This window comes from Staurois parvus, unplaced genomic scaffold (assembly GCF_062004578.1).
Source record: "Staurois parvus isolate SC_StPar_1 unplaced genomic scaffold, SC_StPar_1.0 ptg000190l, whole genome shotgun sequence".
NCBI lineage: Eukaryota > Metazoa > Chordata > Amphibia > Anura > Ranidae > Staurois > Staurois parvus.
In genome coordinates, this window is record NW_028317986.1 from 408,577 (window position 1) to 417,672 (window position 9,096).

Consider the following 9,096-nt stretch of genomic DNA (forward strand, 5'->3'; position numbering starts at 1 on the left):
ACGTCCTGGAACAAATGCTGTTAATAATGGCTGGTCAGGGTGCGGTAGACGTGGCGCACAGATCTCAACGCCACATGACCCATGTGGGGGCAGGACAGGAAGAAGAGGAGGAGGTAGAGGAAGACATTGGTGCTCAGGAATTATTGAGTGAAATGGGTGGTTTTTCCACTCAGTGGACAGGAGTGGAGGAGCAGGAGCATCTGGTAGAGGAGGAGGAAGAGGAGACAGAGGACCCAGACGCACCGTGGCAGTATGCTGTGGAGATGGAGGCAGGGAGTCCCTCGCATTCCTTGGCACAAATGGCCCATAGCATGCTCGCTTGCTTGCGTACCGACAGCCGAATAATAACCATCAGACAGAGGGATGACTTTTGGCTGTCCACCTTGTTGGACCCTCGCTACCGTTCCAAAATGGTGGCCTTTTTCACACCTGCTGAGAGGGAGGCCAAAATAACGTACTATAAAAACCACCTATGTAGTCAGCTGGTCTCTGCCTGTCTGCGCCAACGTCCATCCTCAGACACTGTGGGCCCTGTGCGCTTGCGTTACGCTGCCATGGCAGCAGGGGAGGGGTGGGGTGGTAGGAGCAGTGGCAGCTCCACCAGCAGCAGCTGCCTCAGTCTGCAGTCGATGATGAGTAGCTTTCTTCACCAGCGCAGTGAGGAAACTAATAACCAGCCGCAGCAGCAGCAGCATCAGGTGGACCTGGAGCAGGACCTCAAACAACAGGCTTAGGCCTACTTGGACAGCACCCTGCCAACCGAGGTAGACAATCCCCTTGACTACTGGGCAACGAAACTTGACCTTTGGCCCCAACTAGATGAATTTGCCCTTGAAAGGCTGTCATGCCCGGCCAGTAGCGTGGCATCGGAGCGCGTGTTTAGTGCGGCAGGAGGTATTGCAACTCCGCGGAGGACACGACTGTCCACCCAAAGTGTGGAGAGACTCACGTTTGTGAAAATGAATCAGGCGTGGATTAGTCTGGATTTCAAACCACCAGTTCCTGACACAACTGACTAAATCCGCCATGAATCATGCCCCAAACATGTGCCACTTTCAGGTCTCCTCACACTGCTGGTGTGTTCCATTTTTTGTCATAGGGTGCTGGCAGATTACGGGCCTCCCATAGCTGCTGCCAGGCCCCTAATCTGCCATGGGCCCCTATACCGCCTCCTCATGCTGCTGCCAAGTCCAGAGTCTGTCATGGGTCCCTGTACGGCCTCCCATTGCTGCTGTCTCCATCGCCACACTCTGCCATGTGCCACTTTCAGGTCTCCTCACACTGCTGGTGTGTTGAATTTTTTGACATAGGGTGCTGGCAGATTACGGGCCTCCCATAGCTGCTGCCAGGCCCCTAATCTGCCATGGGCCCCTATACCGCCTCCTCATGCTGCTGCCAGGTCCAGAGTCTCTCATGGGTCCCTGTACGGCCTCCCATTGCTGCTGTCTCCATCGCCACACTCTGCCATGTGCCACTTTCAGGTCTCCTCACACACTGCTGGTGTGTTCCATTTTTTGTCATAGGGTGCTGACAGATTACGGGCCTCCCATTGCTGCTGCCAGGCCTGTAATCTGCCATGGGCCTCCGTACCGCCTGGTCACGCTGCTGCTGGGTCCACAGTGTGACATGGGTCCCTGTACCGCCTCCCATTGCTCCCACTCTGCCATGTGCCACTTTGAGGTCTCCTCACACTCCTGCTGTTTTCCATTTTGTCATAGGTTGCTGGCAGATTACAGGCCTCCCATAGGTGCTGCCAGGCCCCAAATCTGCCATGGGCCCCCGTACCGCCTCGTCACGCTGCTGCTGGGTCCACAGTGTGACATGGGTCCCTGTACCACCTCCCATTGCTCCCACTCTGCCATGTGCCACTTTGAGGTCTCCTCACACTCCTGCTGGTTTCCATTTTGTCATAGGTTGCTGTATGGCCTCCCATTGCTGCTGCCTCCACCGCCACACTGTGGCTCCAAACACTGGTTTTGGCCCCGTGACTGGCCAAATGAGTGAAGTGTGCGGTGATTCTAAGATCGACGGCACTTATCTGCATGTCATACTGACTGACAGTATTATTTCTCTTCCCCAGCAGACTCCAAGGGCATTTAAATTAAAGGTACAGTGTTCTGCACTAATATTAAGTCTCTCTGAAGCCTAGAAACACCCTTTTTTAAGTTAAATTCACAGCGAATATATTCGACTCGAATCGAATATTGTCCACGAATTCGCCGAATCAGTCGAATCGAATTTTTGAATACTTCGCTCATCTCTAGTCACATCCATAAGCGCTAAGTTTGGAGAGCGGTCAACAAGGCCCATAACGCAAAGAATACCATCCCCACTGTGAAGCATGGTGGTGGCTCAATGATGTTTTGGGGGTGCGTGAGCACTAAAGGCATGGGGAATCTTTTGAAAATTGATGGTAAGATGAATGCAGCATGTTATCAGAAAATACTGGCAGACAATTTGCATTCTTCTGCAGAAAGCTGCACATAGGACGCTGTTGGACGTCTCAGAATGACAGTGACCCTAGGCATAAGGCCAAGTTGACCCTCCAGGGGTTACAAAAGAAAAAGGTGAAGGTCCTGGAGTGGCCATCACAGTCTCCTGACCTTAATTCCTTAATTAAGCCACTCTGAGGAGATCTCAAATGTGCAGTTCATGCAAGCCTCTACATGACCCACTATGAGGATATCTCAAATGTGCGGTTCATGCAAGACTCTGCATGACCCACTCTGAGGAGATCTCAAATGTGCGGTTCATGAAAGGCTCTACATGACCCACTCTGAGGAGATCTCAAATGTGCGGTTCATGAAAGGCTCTACATGACCCACTCTGAGGAGATCTCAAATGTGCGGTTCATGAAAGGCTCTACATGACCCACTCTGAGGAGATCTCAAATGTGCGGTTCATGCAAGACTCTACAAGACCCACTCTGAGGAGATCTCAAATGTGCGGTTCATGCAAGGCTCTACATGACCCACTCTGAGGAGATCTCAAATGTGCGGTTCATGCAAGACTCTACAAGACCCACTCTGAGGAGATCTCAAATGTGCGGTTCATGCAAGGCTCTACAAGACTCACTGTGAGGAGATCTCAAATGTGCGGTTAATGCAAGGCTCTACATGACACACTCTGAGGAGATCTCAAATGTGTGGTTCGTGCAAGACTCTACAAGACTTACTCTGAGGAGATCTCAAATGTGCGGTTCATACAAGACTCTGCATGACCCACTCTGAGAAGATCTCAAATGTGTGGTTCATGAAAGGCTCTACATGACCCACTCTGAGGAGATATCAAATGTGCGGTTCATGCAAGACTCTACAAGCCCCACTCTGAGGAGATCTCAAATGTGCGGTTCATGAAAGGCTCTACATGACCCACTCTGAGGAGATATCAAATGTGCGGTTCATGCAAGACTCTACAAGCCCCACTCTGAGGAGATCTCAAATGTGCGGTTCATGCAAGACTCTACAAGCCCCACTCTGAGGAGATATCAAATGTGCAGTTCATGCAAGGCTCTACATGACCCACTCTGAGGAGATCTCAAATGTGCGGTTCATGCAAGGCTTTACATAACCCACTCTGAGGAGATCTCAAATGTGCGGTTCATGCAAGACTCTGCATGACCCACTCTGAGGAGATCTCAAATGTGCGGTTCATGCAAGACTCTGCATGACCCACTCTGAGGAGATCTCAAATGTGCGGTTCGTGCAAGACTCTACAAGACTTACTCTGAGGAGATGTCAAATGTGCGGTTCATACAAGACTCTACAAGACTCACTGTGAGGAGATCTCAAATGTGCAGTTCATGTAAGACTCTACATGACCCACTCTGAGGAGATCTCAAATATGCGGTTCATGCAAGACTTTGCATGACCTGGAGGCATTTTGCTAAAACGAATGGGCAGTTCTACCACCTGCAAGAATTCGGGGCTTCATAAACAACTATCACAAAAGACTGCATGCCATCATTGATGATAAAGGGAGCCATACAAAGTACTAAGAAATAAGGGGATGCAGACTTTTGAACAGGAGTCATTTCATTTGTTTCCTTGTTGCCATGTATTGTTTTATGATTGGGCCAAGAAATAGATTTACAGAATATGAATCCCAAAGGGAATAAAAGATATGTGTTTTACCTGCTCAGTTTTCTATAAAAATGGTACATACTGCATAATACCAGTTCTCCAAGGATATGCAAGCTTCTGAGCACAACTGTACAAACTATTTTGGAAATGTTCCGGCAGACTTTTGCATTGTCCATTCAAAACCAAAATGTTGGCTTTGGTTGGACTCACCCTTTACGTTTCCATTGGGAACACTGATGAACTCCAGCTGGGCTACATGCTGGTAAGCAAATCTGAGTAATTCATTTACACCTCCCCACTTTGTTTCAGTAACGGTCCATCATTTATCTCCGGGTCACAAATAAAAATATATCATCTTCTACAAGCTCTGACACCTAATTGTTTCTTTTAGCCAATTTGGATTTTGGCAAATCCCCAGCTTCCTCTTTTCTTCTCCCTTCGAGAGCTACAATGATTAATTAAACCTAATGTAGGGACGATGCCATATGCTTGCCGTCACCGGCTTTGTTTATACCGTCTCTTCGCTTTGATGTTTTTTTTTGGTCTTGTTGAGTGCCGATGTTCCTAAATCAGCTGCGTGTTCTTGATGCCTCTCTCTGTGTATATCAAGGGTGTTCTCATTCAAACAGGATGTGTGTTCCCACTAAGAGAGAGCCTTGTTTCAAAAGATGTGTCGACATTTCTCTAATTTTACTTTTCTACCAAAAAAAGTGCTATTAAATCAGGTTAGAGTCAAGATCATGACTTCAAGTCTGTAGCTTTTCCATGCTGTTGCCATTTAAAAAACCAGCATCTAACTTGGACCTGGGAAGGCACAATGGTTAGCACTAATGATGAGCAAAACTGGCCTTGGTTTGGGTTTGGGCAGGGTTCAGTGAACTTCAAATTGATTCGGACGCCAGACCCAAATCCCACTGAAATCAATGTGAGCCAAATCTGCTAAAAGTGTTGCGCACCCTCTAAACTGACCTCTGAACTGAAATGACTCTTTTGGCACACAGCATTTTCTTCTATCTTCACTGGCTCAGATGGAACAGTCTAGAGGTGTCTTTTTAAGGGTGTATGGGAACGTTGAACTTGGATGGGGTGAATGGAGCATAGTATACCCCAAAGTTGGTGAACTGAACAATTTGAGGACTTTTCCCTATCTTTCTGAGCTGTACAACAATTTCCAACAGAACCTCTTATGCTTATGGTGACTATGACTTTTCCCAGAGACCAAAGCAAAACACAGTCACTCACTTTCCAGCACTTGGGTCATCTACTCACACAGCCACAGGTTCATTGGTTGCCTCCTTCTGATATCCACCAGGCTCTTCTCAGTGAGGGAGATGTAGACTCACACGACCATAGGACAGCTAGACACTTTTCCCCCAACTTCCTCCTGTTTCTCACTAGTGAGCTTCTCCAGACCCCAATGGATTCCAGGACTAAGCTTCTAAATAGTCCCCCCCCCCACCCAGAGCCTCTGCACAGGTGTCTTCTCCAGCAAGCCTGGATGTCATGTACTTGATAGAAGTCTGAATTGATGAGGTCACCCTCTCTTGTATCTTCAACCCAGGCCCCACTGAAGATGGAACAGATGGTGCTAAGGGACAGGATATTGATTGCAGAACTTGCGGCTGGAGGTGTAACCTTGGTAAATCAAGCAGGGCATCCAGTCAGGAACAGAGGAGATGCCGGAGTGGCCAGTTGAGGTTAAGGAAGCACTCCACTGGAACTGCAAGATCTGGGTACGTGGCTTGCCAGAACTTCTGATAACCGTGAGGCCGGAACACACCTGATATATAATGGATAGCCAGGACAAGCACTCGGCAGGACTGTAGAACCAAACTGGAGCCGGAAGTCAGAGTAATAGCCAGGGTCAGCAACGAGCAGGCGATGAGGTACCGGAACATCAGACAGGGACGAGGTCAGGAGGAAGCCAGGATCAGAAATTGATGAGCAGAAGCATAAGCAGAATCCACGAGCAGGTCAATGGCAAGCCGGGTCAGTAACAGATACACACAGGATACAACAGGACACAGGGAATTAGCTGAAGACCAGTCAGCACTGACAGAGAGTAAGAGCCTCATTCAAATAGTCTGTCATGCGCCAGAAACTGTGGGCACGCTCCCATGTGTGTGCACCCGTGCGTGCTCATTCTTGAGTGCATGCCCGAGCCTATGCTCATGTTTATAAGCAATGCGCCCGTGCTCATTTTTATGCGTGATGTTGCGCGCATGCGCATTTTTATGCACCAGTCACCGTACAGGAATTCCTTTACACTGGACCCATGAACTCTGTTCCACCAGTCTCAGGCCTCGGACCATTTATGGGCTCTCCAACCACCTACTAGGCACACCTCTCCAGTGATTGGCTAGAGTGTCATAAATACTAAGGCAACTCTGTTCTTCCTCCTTCTATAATACTGGAATCCTCTACAATACAGAGGAAAGCAATCAAAGCAGCAGCATGTGAGACCCGAACAATCAACTGAGGAGCTAACTAAACTTACCTAACAGTCTACATTACTCTAGGAAGGTGCTACAAAAGTAAAAAATGTAAGCCGCACTCCAAAGCTTATCTCTTCTTTCTGTGTTTAATTTGTCAAAAGAAGACTGCATATACTAATGTCTCCACCCGGAACCAACCTTACTTGATGTGTTTCACCACTCCTGGCTTGCTCACAAGGACAGAGGAAGGATTGTGGGCAAGCCAGAAGTACCGATTTGCATTGAGAAAGCAAAGTTTCGGGTGGAGACATCAATGCGTTCAGTCTTTTCTTTTGACAAAACTAAACACGGAAAGAAGAGCTAAGCTTTTAAGTGCAGCTTATATGGTTTACTTTTAACTGAGAATGGAGATAGGCTGGGGTATCCAGTACCCCGACTGTCCAAGTGGGATCAAAGGAGCACGTTTGGAGCAGAGCTATGGGTTTGGGTACGTTCTCGTTATGAGCCAAATCTGTTACTTTAAAAATGCGTCTTTGTGACATCAGTGGTTGGTAAGGATGCAGTGGGTGCAAGCAGTCACTGCTTCCTTAGCAACCATTGACATTCTGAAGTTGTTACAGTTGTCCACACTTATTATTATTATACAGGATTTATATAGCGCCAACAGGTTGCTCAGCGCTTTACAATATAACGGGAGACAATACAGCAACAATACAGTTCAATACAAGAGGGATAGGAGGGCCCTGATCCTTGGAGCTTACAATCTAGGAGGGAGGGGCTAGTGGTACAAAAGGTATTAACTGTGGGGGATGGACTGGTTGGAAGAGTAGAAGATTCCATTAATTAGCTGGGGGCAGGATAGGCTTCCCTGAAGAGATAGGTTTTCAGGGATCGCCTAAAAGTGAGCAGAGTAGGCGATAGTCTGATACATTGGGGTAGAGAGTTCCAGAGGATGGGGGAAGCTCTTGAGAAGTCCTGGAGATGAGCGTGGGAGGAGGAGACAAGGGAGCTAGAGAGTAGGAGGTCTTTTGAGGAGTGGAGAGTACTGTTTGGGTGATATTTAGAGACAAGATCGGTGATGTAATTTGGGGCAGAGTTATAAATGGCTTTATACATTATTATTAATGTTTTGAATTGTATCCGTTGGGCAATGGGAAGCCAGTGGACACCCTTTCTGACAAAATAGCCAGCATTCAGTTCAATTTTACATTATAACAATACAGTGAGCATGGGCGGACTGACATCATGGGGCCCCTGGGCAATAGGGGATCATGGGGCCCCTGTGTCTTTGCCCAAACTCAAAAAAGCCTATGAAAAAGGTACCAGGGGCATCTCATGGGGCCCCCTACTGACCCCGGGCCCTGGGGCAGTGCCCGAGTTTCAATATGGTCAGTCCGCCCGACAGTGAGCTTATCCCTAGTTAGTTATAAAATCAATAAGTGCAGCGCTAACAAATTAGTGATAATCATGATGAAATAAATAAAATGCAAAATATTAAGTCCTTCGTTATGTTAAGCACAATAAATTGCATGCAACTACAAAAGTCAATAAACTGAAAATAGTTCATATATTGGTGAAAATCTGACATCAGTCAGAAAATAGTGCCATGTGAAGATCCTGCACAGGTGATCAGAAGGATTTCATGTGATATTACTCGTGCAGAGGATATGGTAAAAAATGCGCACTCACCAGATGCGCATAATAAAAGCGCAATATGTTGAATCTTATGATGATTGTAAGATCTGCCAGAAGTGCCCTTTAAAGTGGACCAAGTAAGCAGCACGGAAAGAGATTCCCTCCTCTAGACCTGGGACTGCCCTGCAGCTGTTCTCCAGATTGAGTCCTGAAAATAGTTTAGCTCGATATAGAGCCAAGAAAGAAGGTGCCCATAGTGTAGTAATTCAATTGATTTATTGGATAAAATCACAATGTCATCCAAGTGGAGAAATCATCAAAAAGCAGAGCTGTAAAATATAAGACTGACCAGCCACTCTCTAAAATGGCCGAGGGACCTTCATGAGGCTCCGGCGGTGTGACGTCACGGCGTACGGCTCTTCCTTGACGCATTTCGTGCACATGCACGTTATCAGAAGGGGTGTGCCTGTCTCCCTAGTTTTCCCTAGTTAGCACTACAGCACCTTGCTCCTCAGTTTGAATCCCAGTCAGAACACTATCTGCATGGAGTTTGCAATTTTTTTACTTGAATGCGTTCCGTTAAACACTGCAGCATTTCTGGTAGGGAAATTGGCCCTAGTGTGCATGCATGTGAGATAGGGACTAAGGTTGGGATAAGTTTGATTGAGTTTGACTCATACCCATAGGAAACTGTCCCATAACAGCCGACCCGGTCAGTTGTGGCCATGGATTTCCATGCCCCATGTAACAAGGGGATAAGGAGACTGTTGACATCATCAACCCAATAAGGCTACATGGGCATAGTTGGTCAATGATATTGTCCAAACACAGTGAAGGAAATAAGTATTTGATCCCCTGCTGATTTTGAATGCTTGCCCACTCACAAAGAAGATCATTGACAAGATCCTCACGTGTAGTTCTGGGATGATTCCTCATCATTGACA